The sequence below is a fragment of the Bombus bifarius genome, unplaced genomic scaffold, assembly GCF_011952205.1.
Source record: "Bombus bifarius isolate JDL3187 unplaced genomic scaffold, Bbif_JDL3187 scf7180000009761, whole genome shotgun sequence".
NCBI classification, from domain to species: Eukaryota; Metazoa; Arthropoda; class Insecta; order Hymenoptera; family Apidae; genus Bombus; species Bombus bifarius.
The window spans coordinates 1476101-1497763 of NW_022885321.1; the positions used below are offsets into that span (position 1 = coordinate 1476101).

Genomic DNA, 21663 nt, shown 5'->3' on the forward strand with positions numbered 1-21663 from the left:
TAAAGATGTGGCGGCAGTCGTCAACAATGTATATCGCCAAAGCGAAGTGCCTAATGAGCCATCAATATCCCAACAGTCCTTCCGCCGAATGTTCGAGAAGAAGGCGTGCGTGGCAACGGCCGCGGACGCCTAACAAACGCGAGGATAGTGGGGATATTGAGAGGCAATGAAGGAAAAATAATCGAATCCGATCGAAAGTCGAGTTGTAAGAGCTTCTGTCTTGGAAATTCACGGCTGGAGTTCGGAACTAAATTATTATTATTGTAATCAAGGTATTAGTGGATAAATTATCTTTTTTCTATTTTCATCTTCGATTTTTTTTATTTTACGTGACATTTTGGCGATCCTGCCAGGATAGTGAAAAATGTTTGTTCGGAAACCAAAAGACATTCATCATCTACGGATGATAGAATTATTTGGGACCACGGTCATCCGCAACAACGAAGCAACTATCATGAACCAAGTGGAGTGACAATAAAAGGTAAACTGGATTCCTTTGTACGTTACCGGGAGGGAAAACCTAGCTTCAGTAGCCAAGACTCGTCTTCGTCCGAAAGTAGCAACATCAGCATAATAGTGCCTAAGACAAACGAACCTCAACTGACCCAATGTTACGAGCAATATTGGACAGTATCCAAAAACAGAATGAGAATATTGGCCGTTTGCGAGAAGATATGTTACGTTCGTCTATGCAAAGTGACGAAAAGAATAGACATAGGGGCAGCAGAAATCGAGAGACTTGGGAAAACCTTCGCAGAGCCACGGACTGGCTTCGGATCCCTTGCGACCGACGACTTTGCCTCTATTATCATCAAAGATAATGAAAGTGTATCGACAGCAATCAATCATACTGGGAATATTGCAAGGGCACGCAAACTGTCAGGGTTAGCAGCTCCAGACTTCCCACCTAACTACCCCGACATCGAACAACCCGTGGTGGAAGAGAGAGGCTATGTTCCGCCCGCTCCTCTCACTCTACGAGCTAAGCAGGCAATACGTTACATCCCAACGCTCAACGGGGACGATGACGTCCCCGAAAATTTTATCAAAGAAGTGAGAAGTATGAAGAGTCGTTGTATGGAGCAGGACCTATTGTTAAAAGCAATAAAAGTGGAAAAGATCATAGAAAAACAGTCCAAAGTATTCGTAACATTCCCATTGAGCTCCAATTTAGCAGCTCAAGTAACTTCAGACGAATACCAGAAACAATTATAAGAATTAAGACAAGGACGCGAAGAATTAGTGCAAAATTTCAATATTCGCTTTAGAAGAATACTCAACCGTTTGGTGTACGCAGTAACCAACGAGTATCCACAACCACTAACACGCAGGATCATGACTGAAGAAATCACAAAGAAGACTATTCGTGTCTACCTAAAGGGACTCAGATGCGACATAGGACGAATATTACTAAGCAGTGAACCTTTGAATCGTGTGGAGGCTGAAAAGAAAGTAGCCGATGTAGAACGCTAATTACAAGAAGAACGGCAACCCAATTGGTCAAGTAATCGGTTACCTTCTGCTAGTAAGCGTCCCAATAACCAATCAATGCAACTGGGATACATTGCCAACAAATGTCAAGATTTTCCATCACCGCCAGCGCACCCGATCACCCGCAAGAATTCAGGTAGTCCGGGAAAAGGGACGAAATACAAGAAGCAACATCGAACCAGGATATGGACAAACCGTGCGAGACATACGAGACAACACCACCACAGGAAGACTACTCATAATACCTTCATCAACCCGAACCGCAGAGCGAGTATTTCTGGTCCACACAGGAGCAGGAATAAACTTAGTGAAACGTAACAAAACTATCAACGCGATACAAATAGGGCCTAAACAAAAATTTTCCATGGGACGAGACAAATACGAAACGAACGAATACGCGACGAAACGAATTTTTGGACGAAATCACATTTTTCACATAGTACCGAACAACTTCCCTATCGAAGACGGAATCATTGGGCTACCATGTTTAGAGAAGTATAACTATCCAATATCCAATGACAAAATCCAACTAAACGACAAAACCATTTTATTTCAGAAACCAATACACTTGACTCCTAGAGAAAACAGAGTTCAAACAACCTATCTGGAAAGCAAACCAACTAAAGTATGCTTTATTAACATTGGTGAGCAAAACATTGAAATTTCTAACAATATACAAAATTCTTATGATGTTTCCAACGTATCAAAAGTAAAAAGTCTAGTGAGAACAGACCACATTGAAAAATCAATCCGTGAATCCATCGAAAAGATTATTCCTCACTACATTGATATCTTTAATTTAGTACCCGACCTTTTTCCCTGTACTAATTTAACTCAGCACACAATTTTGTTAACCAAAGACAAGATTACTAACACACGATCGTACAGACCACAGGAATGTCGTCGAGACGAGACTTCACGACAAATAGGAGACACGAAGAAAAATATTATAGAAGAATCCGAAACGCCTTATAACTTTCCGGTATGGGTAGTTCCGAAAAAATTAGACGCCTCAGGAAAACAGAAATGGAGGTTAGTTATTGACTTTAAGAAACTAAACGAACTCACAGAACAAGACGCTTATCCTTTACTTGATATAGACGACATTTTAACACAACTAGGAAACGCAAAATTATTTTCGGCGCTTGATTTATTCTCAGGATTTCACCACATTACAATGAACGAGAACTCTAAGAAATATACCGCTTTCTCGACACCGCAAGGACACTTTCAATTCAATCTAATGCTGTTCGGATTTAAAAACGCGCCCGCTACCTTTCAAAGATTAATGGACAGAGCCTTAACTGGACTTGTAGGAAAATATTACTTTATTTATTTGGACGACATAGTGATATTCGGCAAAACGATTTAAGAACATAGCGAAAACCTCGCGGTAGTATTCCAGAGACTCAGAGAATTAGAACTTAAGTTACAATCGGACAAATGTGAATTCGTAAAACCAGAACTAGAATACTTAGTTCATGTAGTCTCAGCTGAAGGAGTTAAATCAAACCCCCAAAAATTGGACGCTGTAAAAAACTTTCGATTACCCCGCAATGCCACAGACGTGAAATCATTCTTAGGTTTAGCAGGTTATTATCGCCCGCCGAGGAGGACACGTGGGACCTGTGACGATCCCAGCTGATCAACGAGAGAGGCGAACATCGAGGCGCGGAGGTGATCCTCCCAAACTGGGAGGCATGGAGAAGCCGCCACGGCCTCCCGCTCACATTTAGGATGACCCAGGTGCTCACTGGACACGGCGTGTTCGGCGAGTTCCTGAGGAGAATCAGACGAGAGATGACAGACATCTGCCACCACTGCGGAGAGGGCAGAGACACAGCGCAGCACACCCTGGAGGTCTGTCTGGCTTGGGAGCTGCCCCGCTACACTCTGCGGCACGCCATAGGAGAAAGATTGACCCCCTCAGCGATTGTAGAAGCGATGTTGAGAGGGTCACAGGAATACGAGGCAGTCCGCCTCTTCTTGGACTAATGACGGAGATAAAGATGTGGTGGCAATCGGCAACAATCGGCAACAATATCGCTGAAGCAAAGTGTCTAATGAGCCATCAATATCCCAACGGTCCTTTCGCCGAATGTTCTACAAGGCATGCGTGGCAACGGTCGCGGATGCCTAACAAACGCGTGGAGAGTGGGGATATTGAGGGGCAACGAAGGAAAAATAATCGAATCCGATCGAAAGTCGAATTGTAAGAGCTTCAGTCTTGGAAAGTCACGGCTGGAGTTCGGAACTAAATTATCATTATTGTAATCAAGGTGTTAGTGAATAAATTCTCTGATTTTTATTTTCATCTTCGATTTTTTTTATTTTACGTGACAGTCGCGTCGCTATTTATCGTTACCAACGGAACGATTCGTCCTTTGAATTTTTTGTTCGAAGCGTCGACCGATTCGTGTGTTTATAAACGCGATCATCATTTTCGTTCCTTTTTTTTTTGAGTCGTACACCGTCTTCGCGCAAGCAGCACCTGACTCGGTTATCATAGCTCCGGTAAGTGTCGCAACGATTATCGAGTTCAAAGTGTTCGTAAAGATAATAAATTGTTAACAATGGGATTATTTTTTGTTATTCCAATCACTGTAAGTAGGAAACGTATATCAATACATTAGAAGATGTATCAGATAAGTATCGATAATTTCATAAAAATAAATGTGACGCAAGAAAACGTGATATACGCATCTTAGAGTAATGTCATAAGTAAAACAAATTGTTAGGCAATATTCAAAATTGGAACCAGTGGATAGTTGAGATTCTTCCGATTAAAATGAGTTCAAATACGACACGTCTACTGACGATAATGGGACAAGTAATACGTACATCTTAAAAATTAAAGATATTGCGGTTTTTATATTTTGTTTTTTTCCTCATTCCTTCTTACAATTCTACCGCCGAGTTCATTTAGGTCATATAGTGCATTTATCAGAAAAAAATTGTTACATTGCGTTAATTTTAATACTAAACCTATCGACACTTCGTGTATACCTATTCCTACCGTGTGCAGTCAAAATGACCGGTGATTAAAGAAGTAATAGTTTTTATGATTTAACTTAGATAATGGTTAATTTATAACTGAATATATAAAATGATGAACTTTCAAAAAATTTCGTCCAAATTTACTTTTGTTTAATTTCAATTATAGACTTAGACAAAATTACACTTTTATTTATATAGATTTATTTATATCTTATTCAAATTTGCTGCATTTTTTACAAATTATCTTATTATCAAAGGTACATTTGCCGCATATATATTTCTCGTATCTTGAACAGATTTTCGTAGTTTTCTAACCTTTACAATTTCTTGTAGTAATGTATCTGAACTTGTTGATAGTTTTATTGCATAGTCTTTTCCCGCGATTCTTTATATAACATTAATGTATGCACCAGGTATATAACAATTTTGTGAATTCTCTATAGATTGGACCCATACTGTAGATACTATTGCAAATTTTTGGTTCGAAAACGTTGACTTCTTTCGCTCTTCTTATCAAATCGTATAAACCTCATAATTTCAGCAAAGTCATTCCTGCTCATTGCTTTTGAAAAAAGTGCAGGTCCCCAAATTTTATTCCACGAATATAAGACATCTTTAATTCTTTTTATACAGGGTGGTTGGTAACTGGTGGTACAAGCGGAAAGGAGGTGATTCTACGCGGAAAGAGAAGTCGAAAATATAGAATAAAAATTTTTCGTTTGAGGCTTTGTTTTCGAGAAAATCGACTTTGAATTTTCGCTCGGTACGCGTGCACTTTATCACTTCTCGTTATAATGGATCTCACTGTCTCGATGGAAAAATTAAAAAAAAAAATTAAAAAAAGAAAATTTTTATTCTATATTTTCGACTTCTTTTTTTGCGTAGAATCACCCCCTTTCCGCTTGTACCACCAGTTACCAACCACCCTGTATAAGACATCTGGTTTTGTTGTATCTAGCTCGCACTTAGTCCCCAATACTCTAAACACTTCTTCTTCTGTGCATCTTATTATGTGATCCCTTATACGGCGATCAATGACAAGATAAAATGCCGTCTTTACATGTCCTTTCATTATATGACGTTTGGTATATCTCTAAAAATATTATAAACTGATGTCCTGTCAGATTTGGGACTTGCGTCTATTACGCATGCGTTGGTTCTCTACATCGACATCAGTCTCACTCTCTGGTGTCAACGATAATTTCTTCCCTTTCTGCCCTGGACGTGAACGCTTGTTTATAATATTCAACTCTTATTCGGTTGTAAATATCTTTTCTTGTGTTTCCATGCTGTTTTCAGTCGCTGAAGTTTCTTGTTTATTGCACACTGAACAGTCTTCTTCTATGTCCGTTGTTTTTTAAGTAATTTTTTTTTAAGTCTTGACACTTTTAGGCTAAATATTTATCACAGAATAATACCATATACGGAATATATCCTTTACTTTTTCTTTTATGACAACTTTACACAAAACGTCCTGACATGCTTCCTGTGTGAGTTTTAGAGATAACAAGTTTAGATTGGCTGATTGACTAACAAACTGAGATGGATTTTGGTCGAAAGGACGATAAAAAGTAAGAAATGGTCTGTGACTGCGATATTTATTCGAAAATATTCATGGATGTTGTCCCATCTCTATCAACGGTTGCTCGAGGATGGAATTGACCGTTGAACATGGGAAAAACCCGCTTTTCTCGTGTTTTATCGGAATGAGCAATAATCCTAAGAAACTTCTCGACTTTTAAAATGTTCGTAACAATTGACCTTAAAAATACTAAATTTTATGGCGATTCCTTAGGATTATTATAGGTTTAAGTTGATATGCTTTGACACCTGGCGGCCATCTTGATCGGGGGATGGATTATGGTTTATAACAAGATTACGAGCATAGCGGTTGCTATTATTTATTATTACTGACTTTGTTTGTCATCTGACCTTGAGATAGGTTTTTGTACTTATTTTATTTATTTTAAGAGTAAATGAAATATTTTATCGACCGGTCAAATTAACCGCCCGCGGTAGGCAGGACAGAATACAATTTTTTCTTAGAAAAAGAAAAACAAATTAGAGGTAAATACTGAAAAATATATCGTATGCATGTTTTATGAAAAGTCATAAATTATGAAGCGATATGATAACGTTTAAATATGATTAAATTTGTGTAGAAATTTGGTTTAGTGTTAAAAGCGAGCGATACTACAAATAAACCTGAAATTTGCATCCTGTTGCTTACCACAAAACCTCTTCAAATAATTTTGTGTCGTCGCAGATAACCAAGATTAAACTCAAAATTTAAATCCTATAATTTAAATGTGCCAAATATATATTTAGATCACTCATCCATAACCTTCAAATTTGGAGGGAAGAGATTTATTACGGATATATAAATATACACACTAAATATTTGTTATTCGAATTACACAATAATGACTTACCTGTGGGTTAAGAACCACTGACGTAAATAATTCTTTCTAGCGAAATTGAATTTTTCAGGAATATGGAAATTGCGCGAGAGATGTAACAGTCTTCTGATATGCTATTTGACAACTATGCTTTTGGGCAGTATTTCTACTATACTGTATATACCATATTTCTACTTCTATTGACTTTATCAATCTTGGCCCGAAAATAATTGGGTTGAAAATAATTCCTAAATTTACCACTGTAAATCGCAGAGGGTAGGGCAAAAGCTTTCTCTTTTTAATACGATCGGTATTTCAGAAAGTACGACAAAAAGTTCTATAAGATGATACGTCTATTCTGTACCTCGTCGGTTATTCAGGATTTGGGTAATTCTCAGTTTTCGACACAGACAGCACATCTGCGTTTTTTGAGAAGTTAGAAATTCTCACCTCGCAAGTTGTAAGATTTACAATGTGGACCTCGTCAAGAGGCTAAGTGCTCCACGGGTCCGCTCTAAAGTAAACCACTTGTCCAAATCATCAACACCCGATGAAAATGCGACACTAGAACAGGATGTTAGTCTACACACCCTCGACCATGTACGCACAAGACGGACCACATGAGATACGCCCACGATGGTTCGAGAATTACAGGATTGGATAGAAATAGATTCCCACCTCTCAGGACAAAGGGCACTCCCTGGACGGAGAGTTAGAATGTAAGCACAAGTCAGTTATCAAGCACGAGCCATCAGGCAAAGATCTAAGTTAAACTAAGTTACGTGCAGTATATATTCTTCCGTGTATTATTAAACAATGCAAATAAATCAACTCAACACAAGATTACTCTGCGTCTTTAATCTATCTCTACTTTGAGCGATAATATTGTTCAAGGTCCTTGACCGCAACCGAACAGTTGCACTAGATTGATCGCTAGTTGATAGGTCGCAACATTGATGGTATTATCGGACTCGTTCCATTATATAAGATAACAAATGTTCAGTTCAATTAATCGTTTTTTGGTGGAGTAGGTTTAAACGCAATTTATAGCAAACCATTAAAATACCTAATTGTTTTATTATTATCATTGGCATTCCGCAGTTCTATCTAGAGTTTATTGAAATAAGTCCGTTGTTTTATTGTTCAATCCTGAACGATTCTGAAAAGACTCTATATCCTCGTGTTGTTTAGTATTAATTTCGGTATATCGGGGGATGCAAAAAATAAACAAGCTGGACGAAGAAAATCAGCAGTCCTTCCTTCTACTTTTAATACGAAAATTACCAAAGTCTACAGTAGGAATGATTTTCGCCAAAATATTGTTAACTGCATATTAATTAATTATTTTGTATTTTTATTAATTAATTAATCAATTAATTTTTATTAATTTAATTAATTAATTTTACTAGTTAATTTTTACAAGCACAGCTTCTTCATTAAAGTTCATAGCAGATTCCAATTTAGAAACTCTATTATTAACATTAATCAGTCCATTGTTTAACATTTCTAGATTTGATTAGAAGACTTGTAATCCCTTCTCTAGTTTCAAAAGTTCAAAGAAATCCTTAATCTTCACAAACAAATCGTCGTTATCGGTAATTTTTCGCTACATGTAAGAAGTCAACTAACATACCATAAGAGAGAACAGTGTTGTGGACAAAAACTTTCCGAGTGTGATTTACTGCAAGCAACTAGTTCAGAAACCGCAGTCCTTGTCCTTCACAGATGACTTTTTAGACATACTCTATGACATACTCTAAGCGGAAAAATGATGAGAAAAGGTACAAAATCATAAAGTCCGTTGATTGACATTGATCATTACTCCAGTGTCAGTGAAAACAAATGACGCACATGCACAAAATTAAGGTGTAGGAAAGTAAACACAGCGCTGTAACCGGCAATATACAGAAAAATTAGAACAGAAATTGGAGCAAATAAAAATTTAAATAAAATGCTTATGTTATGTTTTATTATATACAAATGAATAACAATTAGAGTAATGTATGACATTAGAATAATGTACTGTCAGTTAAATAAAAGTTACATAGAGATAAATTGAAAACATTAAAAATATTTTTCATAACTATTATTCCATATGAATATGCACTTAGTATGTCCACATACTTATTTTTCTTTTCTACTCCTTTTTTGTGTTTTCATCTCAATCCTATTTGCTTGTCTTTCGTATTTTTTTTTTAATTTTTCTTATTCTGCCAATTCCTTTTTTTCTTGTTGTAATATTGTTTCCATTTTTTCATATGTAACAGTAAATGGGACTGTTTCTTTATTTCTAATTGCTGGAGCGACCATTTGTGAGCAAAGCAGATGTTCATGCCAGGAATCATCCACATTAAAACGATCTTGCCATTTTGCCTGCATTTTATGTAGGTACTATTTACCATCGTATTATTATGCTCATCAATATCAATGTTATTATTTTTATCTATTAGTACAAGATTACGTTTTATATATGTTAACTACATAAACTACTACACTCAATTACTTCCTCATTTTTAGTACAGATTCATTAATAAAATGATTTACCATCAAGTTTTCAATAGCTTCAAACAGAATTTTGAGATCTTCATTTATGGATTTTAAAAATATTTTGTAAATATAAACCTAATACCCTGCTAAATATCTGTGTTTGCTGCTATTGCTGTGTTTCAAACGATGAGGATGCATCTTGTTTCAACGCAAAATTATCCTCTTGTCTTGATTCCTCTTGAAACTTTCAACATTTTCATTGTTCAGTGATTTTAATTTATTATTTTTTCAAAGGGTGAACAAATTCTCCTCTCCTTCAAGTTCATTCTTCTTCCTCAGCTAAAGCTTTTTGAAAATATCTTCAAACAATCATACGGTTTCGATCGATAATTCAGCATCAATGATTTTATGGATCGTGACATAATCATTTTACAAAGATTTTGTTTTCCTTTTGTACTTATTACAAATGTGTCTATTTCTTGTCTCCTTGAAATACATTTTTCATAATTTATTCGACCAGGCTAAAATGGATATAGGCCACATATTATTTCTTCTGGCTTTATATCTTGAAAAGCTTCACAAAATAGAGGGGCAAAATTTCTTTTACTAATACTAAATTACTAATACTAATTACTAAAAAATTTAGTTGTAATGTGCTTACATTTTGCAACTACTGTTTTCTAACTATTTTTCAATAGTCGAAAAATTGATACATCACATTATTGTAATATATGAGCATTAGAAAATAAACAAGACTATATAATTCATTTCTCAATGCAAAAATTGTAAAGGTCTTCGTTTATATGTGTTTTATGACCATTCACAAGTAATAGGTACCGGGAAAATAGTGTTATTTTTTATAAACAAAGGATAAAAAAGATTTGCTATGTATTTGTAAAAGGTTGCACTCGCTTGGTCGCTTCGGCCAATTGCAACATGAGCTGATGCAGAATTAACTATATATTGAAGAATTTTTGTGTGTTGGCAAACTACCATTGGATTAACAGTTTCTCTTTTGTCAGAAAAAATACACAGAGCAGTGATACACATTTTCGTACCTGTTTCGGCACCACAGCTATCCAGATATTGAACATGTTAAAAAACCTTCTTCATCCAAGTTAAATGTTCTTCTAGAATGCGACTGACTCGCGGGGGACGCGATTATAATACTTAATTGACAGATTACGATATACAGTTTTTATTCCAACAATTTCTTCTCGTAGAATACCAGTTTTGATATAACAGTTAATATGTTGACTGATATAAGTTAAGACATTGAAGGAACGGAGTCAGCAATACATGTGAAGATGGTAACTGATCAAAAAACACACTTCAGTCATGTTCTGTAACGGCCTTATTTATACTAACCCAGTGATAGTCGCTGGTCGTTCCACCACCGGTTACTTGCTGTTAGAATTTAATCTTGGAATTAGGATTAATATTCTGTGGAAGACACAATGTTTATGTTGAAATAATATAATGTGATATTTATTAAACAATTATTTCGAGAGTTATAAATGTGCGTTCTGGAATGTAGACAGTTGGCTAGTTATTCACAGACTAACTGCCTTAGTGACCTGTGGCGCTTGTAAAGATTTTGAACCCCCACTCTCTATAATGAGTGTGACCTGAGTAGATGTCTGTATAACGTCACGTGCCACGGAACTTTCTAGCAGCTTCTCGATACAAAGCGCTACGCTGTCAAGGCGCGACACCGACGTGCCCAATGTTCCATCCATATCCTTACGTTTCTTCCGCCGAGTTCTCGGAAGAGCATGCACGCGCCAGCCGCCGCGATACATCTAACGAACGTACGCTAGTGGGGATGGCGCTGGGCAACGAATGGAAGAATCTGTACGATCAAACACTCTATCCGCATGCGACTGATATCGTTGTATTCCAACACCCTTCCTCAACGATATTAGTCGCTTGATCATTGATTCTGCAAATTGCACTTCTTCTTGACAGGCTTCACTCAGTGCGATGTATTCTGCCTCAGTTGATGATAATGCAGCACATGATTGTTTGCGGCACGTCCAGCTTATGCATTCTCCATATAGTAGGTAGACGTAGCCGCTGTGAGATTTCCTCTCGACGCTGTATCCAGCCCAATCAGCATCAGCGTATCCTTCGATTGATTCGTTGTTGAATTCTCCACCGAGCTTTAACTTGAGATCCTTAGTACCTATCAAGTATCTTACGACCCTCTTAGCTTCTGTCCAGTCAGATTGTGTTGGGTTCTTATTAAACTGACTAAGTATCGTGACACTAGCCGATATATCGGGTCGTGAGATAGTTGCTATGTACAGCAAGGCTCCGATAAGTTGCTGATACTGTTCCATTTTTTCCATTGGTTCGTCGTCACGTCGAGCTTTCATATAACCCGGGTCCAGTGGTATTTTAGAAAAACGCGCGTTATCAAGTCCTACACTAGATGCAACCTTTTCTATGTAGTTTGACTGATGGATGTAGTAAATACCTTCATTTCTCTCTACTTGAACCCCTAAGTAATGGTGTAGAGCTCCTAGATCTGTTATCGGGAAGCGATTCTTAAGACTCTTGGCTATTTCTCCTATCTTCTCATTTGTTTTCGCCGCAATGAGAATGTCGTCAACGTACACAATGAGGTAAATTGAGTCTTCGCCTCTAACTAGAATGTACAGACACGGATCCACCTCGCTTTGATTAAAACCAAGTTCGACTAATGTCTCGTGTAGCTGCTCATTCCACACTCGAGCAGCTTGCTTCAGCCCATATATACTTTTGTTCAGTTTACATGCATATCTGCGGTCTTCGATCTCGTATCCTTCAGGTTGACTCATGTAAACCGTTTCCTTTAGATAACCGTTTAAGAATGCCGTCTTTGCGTCATAGTGCTTAACCATGAGGTGTTTCTTACCTGCTATTGCCAGTAGGATTCTGAATGTAGTGTGCCTTACCACTGGCGCGAACACCTCGTCGTAGTCCTTACCGAATTTTTGTGAAAAACCTTTTGCTACCAACCTTGCCTTATATTTCACAATTTTCCCTTCGGTGTTTCTCTTTATCTTGTAGACCCATTTGCATCCAATAATCTTTCGCTCTTTAGGTGGAATCATGAGGTCCCAAGTCTTGTTATTCTTCAGCGAATCCATTTCCTCATCCATCGCCTTTATCCACAGTTCTGCATCTGACCTTGATAGTGCCTCCTTTCGATCCTTTGGCTCTTCTAGGCTAACTGTCATGTTTAGTGCTCCCATGTACCTATCAGGAGGAATTCCTTTATTTAGTCCTTTTGATCGCCTTGGCTCTGAACCTTGAATATCTTCGGATTCATCTTTGGGTCCTTTTTCTTCAATAATTTCCTTATTGTTATCTCCTGTTTTATTTGCTGTACCTTCAGTAACGGTCTGTTCTGTACTCACGAAAGCTTGCTGTTCTTCATCGGATCTATATTCCATTACCTTATTCACTTTATCCTTCTTTGTTTTCCATGTGGCGTATTTACGGCAATCCTTCTTCATGTGCCCGGGTTTTTTACAAAAGAAGCATTTCGTATTATTACTTCTATCATCACTTACTTTCATTACCGTCTCATTTTGGTCTGTTGTCCATCCTGAACCTCTGCGCCGCCTATATTCGTCGATGAGCTTTCCTTTGATGAATTCCATAGTGAGATCTGATTCCGGTCTACTTTCCAGGCTGCTAATTAGGGGACTGTATGACTCTGGTAGACTACGTAGAATCATTGCTACCGATATCTCCTCATCCAAGGGTTTTCCTAATGCTGTTAGCCGATCGAACATGTTCAACATTTCTGTTAAGTGTTCTTCCAAATTTCCGCCTTCAGCTAAGTTCATTCGACATATATCCTTGAGCAGAAATACTTTATTCGATAATGATGCTTTCTGATGATAGTTCTTCAGGGCCTCCCATACTTGCTTCGCCGATCTTGCGCCCCGAATGTGAATAAGCTGACTATCCTCGACAAGTAACCCTATTGTCGCACGAGCCTGATCGTCTTTATCTAGCCAATTTTGATCCATCTTGTCGGGCGCTGGAGTTGGATCTCTGATCACTGTCCAAACTTTATCTTTAATTAATAACAATTCGAGTTTATCTCTCCACGTCTCGTAATTGCTGCCGTTAAGTCTTTGAATCTCGAAACGTGCACTACCTGCCATTGTTATTTTGCTTTAGTCCGCACTTATACACTTATACACTTATATCTCACTGTAATACTTTATGTTAATTGTTTAATATTAACTTTAGTCACGAACTTACTTCAACACTAGCACATTGGGTCTGGGCCCATAACCTGTTAGAATTTAATCTTGGAATTAGAATTAATATTCTGTGGAAGACACAATGTTTATGTTGACATAATATAATGTGATATTTATTAAACAGTTATTTCGAAAGTTATAAATGTGCGTTCTGGAATGTAGACAGTTGGTTAGTTATTCACAGACTAACTGCCTTAGTGACCTGTGGCGCTTGTAAAGATTTTGAACCCCCACTCTCTATAATGAGTGTGACCTGAGTAGATGTCTGTATAACGTCACGTGCCACGGAACTTTCTAGCAGCTTCTCGATACAAAGCGCTACGCTGTCAAGGCGCGACACCGACGTGCCCAATGTTCCATCCATATCCTTACGTTTCTTCCGCCGAGTTCTCGGAAGAGCATGCACGCGCCAGCCGCCGCGATACATCTAACGAACGTACGCTAGTGGGGATGGCGCTGGGCAACGAATGGAAGAATCTGTACGATCAAACACTCTATCCGCATGCGACTGATATCGTTGTATTCCAACACTTGCGGGTGGAAATGACCGTTGAACATGGGAAAACCCTGCTGTTCCCATTTTTTACTGGTTTGAACAATAACCCTAAGAAATGTCTTGATTTGAAAGATATGTTGCAGCAATTAAGGGCCTTGACGGTAAAGTAAACGTGTTTAGTTTTATGACCGTTTCTTAGGATTATTGCGGTCCGAATAATTATATTTACACAACTAGTGACCGTCTTAACCAAGAGATGGATTCTAGTTTATATAGAGTGTCACATATGGAGGTACATAACATAGGATATTGCAGAATTTCTTCTCTATTAATAGATTTCGAATAAGATTTCAATTCGAAAAATTACTCCTGATTACTTACTTTTATAACTGAGGCTCAAGCCTTTGAAATTATATCAATTTTTCCTATCTATTTCAGGGATATTGAAAACAATTCCATCCATTTTCTACCAAGTCTACCTTTTTTAAATGGTGTACCGCGATCTGCTTATTGTACTAATTTCTGTGTCTTTTACTACTGTAACTCTTATTGTGTCTTATACTTCACAAATCCACATAGGAGAAACAACTCTGAATCCATATAAAATCCACTTCTCAATCCGTATTTCTTCCTGATTTAGTACGAATAAAGAATCCATTTTCCTTTGAAGAGGTACATGCTTCTTTAATTTATTAATTACGTTACTACCCTAGGAATAGTGAATACCTTATATGCTCTACTGACATTCACACCATTATCTTTTATTGCTTGTATAGCGGTTCTGAATTTTTCTTGCGTACATTTAAAATCTAATCTGTTTTCTTTCCTTCTTTCTTCTATTTGTGATTATTCTATTAATTAGCTTGCAACCACCTTTCTCTATTTTTATTTTATTTTTACTATATATGTTACTTTATATTTATTTATATTATACTTTTTATTAATAATTTATTAATAATTTGCCGACTCTAAGGACGTTAACTTTGCTATTCTCTTTCTACTATGGATTGTGGAAGTTACGGTCGGAGTTGGAGTTCTCCTTAGGTGTCAGACAAAGAAGAAGGTTTGCATCAGACCAGTTCGGCAGATAGACAAATAGGGATAAGTGAAGTTGACTTGACATTGCACCTTCCTGGACGAGATAGCAATCTGTGCTAAGACGCATCAATGAAAACCTGAGTCTTGTCCTTCCTTGTCTTTACCTTGCGTAAATTGCGGTATGATAAGGGCTCAATTAAAAGCATTAATAGCGAAACGTGATTGGTTAAATCGAAGATGACATGGTTAAAAAATACGTATAGTCAACATTTAACAGTAACATAGTAGCAGTCGGTGAGACTGATATAACAGCATTCGAGAAGCGCGTGAAGATCAATGAAGGTCTTTACGATACATTTGATAAGGTACAATCGCAGATAGAAACTCTGGCAATTAGAATAGACGACAAGGCAACGCAATTAGTAGGACGCGAGACATTCGACAAGACTCCTTTTCGTATAATTTCGTACGCCGAGAAACGGTAACTTAACGAGAAATGAGTCTTAGAGTTGCCACTAAAACTCAGCAGAATTTGGGAGGCATTGCTTCACATACATTTGCCCCGGAAAATGGACCCTACATCGTCCTTCGATGAATAGGAAAAATAATGTATGGATCTACCGGCTACGCCTGCCTGCCGTGATTTTGCAACATCCTTAGAACATTGAGCGCAATATTTCACGCCCAAGAGATCGAGCAAGCCGGCCGTGAGCGCGAACAATACAACCACTAGTGATCATGGTAGAACGAGTCAGAAGTCTTTGCTAGCCAACCAACGAAATATTCCGTATGCAAAGGTGAGCACGCGCTGCAACGTTGTGCAAAAATGCTAGTTTAGCATGAAAAAATCACGCGTATCCAAGTTTGTTTCAATCGATTCAGAACGCGATTACTGTTAGCTTCTAGGATACTTACATCAATAGCCTGAAGGATTGTCATAGGGCTTGTCACGCCGAGGAGATTCTGGAACCTCTTCGTACTTGCACGACCGCCCAGGGGGTGGTATTAGGAACCGTGATGCCCCCCTAACGCCCGAATTAGATACGAGAATTGGCTTCCTCAGAAAGGAAGATGATGCAGGAGTGCTCCGGCAGCACTTCGAAAGAGGTCCAGAGGCACTCCTGTTCGGCATTAGATAAGCGATCGTAGGATTTTAGTCGTTAAGAGTCCAACACTACCCCGCCGATTCCGGATGAGCGGCGAGGTGTCCATGAGGATTTCCCTACGTAAAAAAAAGAAAAGAAAAACGTTGGGGATAGATTGGGGAGCACGAGACGGGTATGGGTTCTCGCGGCGTAGTACCACGCCCAGGGAAACCCTGATGAATCTGATATTGTCCTATAGCCGGGTGGCGGCCGGTCGGTGCCTTTGCACATCCGCCGATTTGCCGATCCGGTGCGGAGAATTTCGGAGAAGTTGGTGGACCCATACCTGTCAAGACCACTCACCTCACCTTCTCGTTGGGGCTCCCCGTCACACTACACCGGCTTTAACCGGGGTAGGGTGCGGAAGAGTGAGTGGCACTAGGACTGAAACTGATGGTGACGACCTCGGCGAAATTTAAATAAATAATATGAATATCAATCGTAACAAGAATACAGTTTACGGTGCAGGGGAGGGAGACCCCAGTACCGGCGCAGTAGAGGGTTGTCAAGCGGGCCCCTCTGCGTCGACATCGTGCAACCGCGGCCGTCCGGGGGTGGACCACCAGGCCCTTGGACGCGCCTCTGCGTCTGGTGATGAGAAAAGGAATGTGGATTACTACCCACGTCCACGAAGGACGTCCACAGATTCTAGCGCGTCGTGTGCCGAAGTGAGCCAGTCTAAATACTTTTGGAATGAGTTACCGTTGGGGCGTAGCTCCGATGATAAAAAATCGCCGCTTGGTAAACCTTCCTCGTTGGTAAAGTTGAAGAAGCGCCCGAATCGAAGGATCGCCGCATTTGACGACGATAGCACGAACGAGAATTCGGATCTTGAAACCGAAGGAGCGTCAGGACCTGTGAAGAAGAGAAGTACTGCCCAATCGTTGCGGTCGGATAGTAATAGTCGGGAACCAATGGTCGGCCAGACAGCCGCCGAACTTGACGCGCAGATAACACACGAAATGACGGAAGTGGAGCGGATTGCGACCTTCTCCGAGAACTTGGAACCGGCGTTTATCAGGCGATTGATAATTGCGTCCCGTAGGACGCGGGCAGCCAGCGCTATGCTTCGGGAGCAAATAGACGCCACTTGCAAAACTGCGACGCCGACCAGTCCTCTTCGCTACCGCCGTTGTTCCAATAGCGACGACAGGGGAGCGGAGAAAGAGGGAGAAGAGGACTCTGAGGCGAGCCCACGCACGTTGGAGAGGCTGCGCAACCTCGAGAGCAAGGTGGGCCGCCTCCAACAGACGGTGACGCGGCTGACGCAGGGGACAGAGACGGAAAGAAGCGAAGATAAAAAGAGAGGGCGGAGGGGCCGACGGTGACAGGGACGACAACGACAACAAGAATGACACCCGGAGTCCGAACGGCCGACATGGGCCTACCTCGTCGACTCGCGTTGAGCCAGCGCCCCTTTCACGGCGAGGCGTGTAATAACGAAGAAGAAAAATACAGAAGATCCGGTCGTTGGCCGCTTCGTGAACTGCTGCAGGAACTCGAGGATCTGTTCCACTTTATGATAACGGAAATGCGGCTGCACATGCTGCCGTCGCAGTCGCCGTTGCCAACTAAAAACAAGGGAGTGGTACCCTCAGGTGCGTGCGCCTTCCCCGCTGCGAAATCCGTGAGGTCGCAGTCGGGGAGGGATTCCTCGCTATCGTCCATGGATACGTCGGAATACGAGGTGGACGACTCCACCAACATCGTCGGCTCGAAAGTGGACAGAACAAAAGGCAGAGAAAATAAAAACATCGAGAGAGGGGCGGCCGCAGCGAGGAACTCGAAAATGACCTTAGCCCAGGTGGCCTCCGAGCTCTCGGAATATGCGAAGGTAGTAAGGAATTTCCACCGTGGAGAAGGAAAAGAAAAAAGAAAGGGAAGGAAAAGAAGACGTCGCAGACGTAAGAAGAAGAAGAAAGGTGAAGGGTTGCAGGGATTGGGTGCGAGGGCAGAGCGGGCAGGCCCAAGCGCGCGCAGTAATATTGACCTCCCCCTACCCCCCTTCGCTCTAGCGGAGGCGTTACTGAGAATTCCGAGGGGGGTTCGGCCGTTCAATGTGAACGTCGCCGGACATGTACCCTTCATTCCCAACCAATGTGATCGGTGCGGCGAACTAGGGCACTCGGCCATGACTTGCTCGATACGTCGCACCGGATAGTACAACCAACGTGTAAGCCGCCAGCCCGGTCTCCACGTAGAGAAAGAAAACAAAAGAAAGAATAATGCTGCAATTCATGATGGAAAGAAAGATAAAACCAAACTAGTAGATGACGAGAATGCAATCATTATAAAAGTAGGTGAGCTGAAACATTTAACCTAGATATTGATGGATGCAGTGGAAAGTATCTGCAGCCTAAAAAGACGAATACATCTGGTTTCAAAAAGGGACTCGGAGATAGCTAAAATTGAAGGAATGATGGACGGATATGCTACGTCACTGACTGAATGGACTAACAAACCAAGAAGAAGAAAGATAACGAGTGGTAGGACGGACAAGAGAGTAATCTCTGACAGCAGAATTTCAATGACACAGATGTTTCCACGCTATACAGACGAAATGAACAACAGCAAGGAAACCCTAATGAGTAGGAGGCAAAAAATAATCGAAGCGACGAAAAGAAAGCAAATCTCACCAGCCGAGAAGAAGAAAGAAGAAAATAGAAAAGGGATGAAGCCACTTATGCCGATGTATGTAGAGCAAACACTGGAAATTAGATAACGCAAGAAGATGATAACGGGGTTTGGAAAATAGATGAAAGAAGGAGAAGAAAAAGGAAAGAAATAGAGAATTCTGGAATAATAGAGGTAATTAGTATTGGAAAAGTAAAACAGAAAATAGCAAAAAAGTAGAACTGCTCAGTGGATCAAAACATACAAAATTTTAATGAATGATATTTTAATTGATTTAAAATACAGAATATTAGCGGCAAAGGTGATAGAGGACATCAGAAGAATGACTGAAGAAAGACTTCAACTGATAGCACTACAGGACAGAACATCCTTAGAGATAAAAAATATAAATCCACTGTTAACCAAGAAGGAATTAATAAAGGAGCTCAGTAATGAGTTGAAGATTAAGGAAGACAATTGAGTCAACATAAAAGTAATCCGAACAACAAAATGGGAGACACGGCAAGTGATTGCAGCAATAAGTGATTGCGTCATGTATGCCTGATAACGATAAAATAATAAAAATTAAAACAGGATTAACAATCGCTACAGCAAGGATAATACCAAAAATTAAGAAACGTTATAGATGTCATATGACCGGACATAAGACTAACCACTGTAGGGCTATATGTCTGGGTAAGGAATTGTGCAGGAAATGTGGTAGCAGCGAACATGATCACTCATCCCAATAATAGGACAACAATGCAAGACGAAGGCATGGTGGGCTTAGAAATAGCTGACTGGCACTGCGTGAGTTGTTATTGTACCCCAACATCAAGATTGACAGTTTTTACACTTTTACTAACAATTTAGAAAAATTAATAATTTCAATCCGAAACGCACAAAATAATATTATCATCGCCGGCGACTTTTACACCAAATCCACAGCGTGGGTCGGTGATAAAATATTAGGTTGTCCGATAAATTTCTTTCGTTTCATAAGCAAGACATAGACGCACAATGTTTTCTTGTTTTATATTACTTTACTGAATTATGCATGAATATAATAATAGAAATAGAACGAAATGGATCATATATAATTCAATAAAATATTATAAAAGAGTAATTGTTGTTGATCAATTATCACCATACGAAACGCGAAACGGAAGAAACTTTTCGGACAACCTAATAGATAAAAGAGGCAGAACCCTCATGGAGATGCTGATCAAAAAGAATATCATACCCGTAAATGTTGATAAGAAGTATACATACGAAAAAGGAAAGAAAAGAAGCTTCCTACGCGTAATGAACGTGAGCTGCAAATTAATTAAGTTTTATAAGAGAACGGAAATCCCACTAATTTTTAACTCGTCGGACCATACATATTTAATGCATCAATTTTATAAGAAATCAAGGTATAACAGTAGAGGATATTTTAAGTATACGAGGGAGGCCCTGGATCCAGATAATTTTATTAAAAACTACAACGAGAACAAAAATAATTTATTAAAGTCTTTTTTAGCCAACGGGAGAAACCAGGAGGAATTTCTCCAATATGTAATAGAAGCTATCTGCAAAAACGTACTAAAGAAAGTTTACCCACCTAGGGGTTTGAAGAACGCTCACTATTGGTGAAACGACGAAATTGCCAATCTGAAAAGAGCCGTACAGAAACATAGAAGGACAGCACAAAGAGCCAACAAGAGATCAGACGGTAATGTAAAGGAGCTAACCATAAAATATAAAGACAAGAAAAACGAACTGAAAAGGATGATACTTAAAAGTAAAAACCAGGCGTGGAAGGAATTCACCCTACCTTAGAGCTAGTCTCACGGGGAAATCCTATAAAAGCATGATCGGCAATTTAAAAAAAAACAAAAAACCAATTGATAACCTAAATATTGAACAATGGAGTAAAATAATAGAGACGTTCTTCATCACAAAAAGAGATAAGAAAACCGATAGTGGAATATCGATGGGCAGATGCGATGAAGGTGAAAGAGCCGATGACAGTTCCACCGTCCTCATGTCAGAATTGGCAATAACCGTGGACAGATTTAATGCGAAAAAAGTGGCAGACATAGACAGTGTCCCTTGAAACATAATAAAATTAATATACAAATATAGACCACACGACTTACTTAATAAGAATAATAATATCTACAATCTAGGTAAAATGTCCAGAAAATGGAAGGCAGGGTAATCTTGTTAACAAAGCCAGGAAAAGAACCTCTCCTCCCAAATCGTATAGGCCTATCAGTATTTTACCATCAATGAGAGAAATATGAAAAAATACATACAAAAATACAATAAAAAAACACTTGCGACAGGACCCATATCACAGTAAATAATATGGCTTCCGTAGAGGCAGAAGTACGGTGGACAGGATCATACAAGTTAATAAGTTTGCTCATTTATGCAAGAAGAAAAATCTAAAATGCATCGTGATGTCAATCTACGTCAAAAACGTGTTCAATACCCTTAGGTGGGAAACAATATTAAGTGAAGTGAAATATAGGCAACTGACATTTAAATTAATGAGATTACTACATGACTCGAAAGACAAAGAAGTCGGAATTAAAGTGAATGAAAGAGAAATAAAAAAGAAAATATTCCTTGTGATTGTAAAACAGGTTATGTACAAGACCTAATAGTTTATGCCGGAATGTCAACGATTATAGAAAGTGAAAACTCGAGGGAGGAAATTGGAAAATCGGGGGAAATAGTCTTGT

General features: G+C 39.3%; 1 pseudogene; it reads left to right on the forward strand.

The window, feature by feature from the left end:
• Positions 1 to 16454: 16454 nt before the first annotated feature.
• Positions 16455 to 19065, forward strand: LOC117215650 (annotated as a pseudogene).
• The last annotated feature ends 2598 nt before the right edge of the window (positions 19066 to 21663 follow it).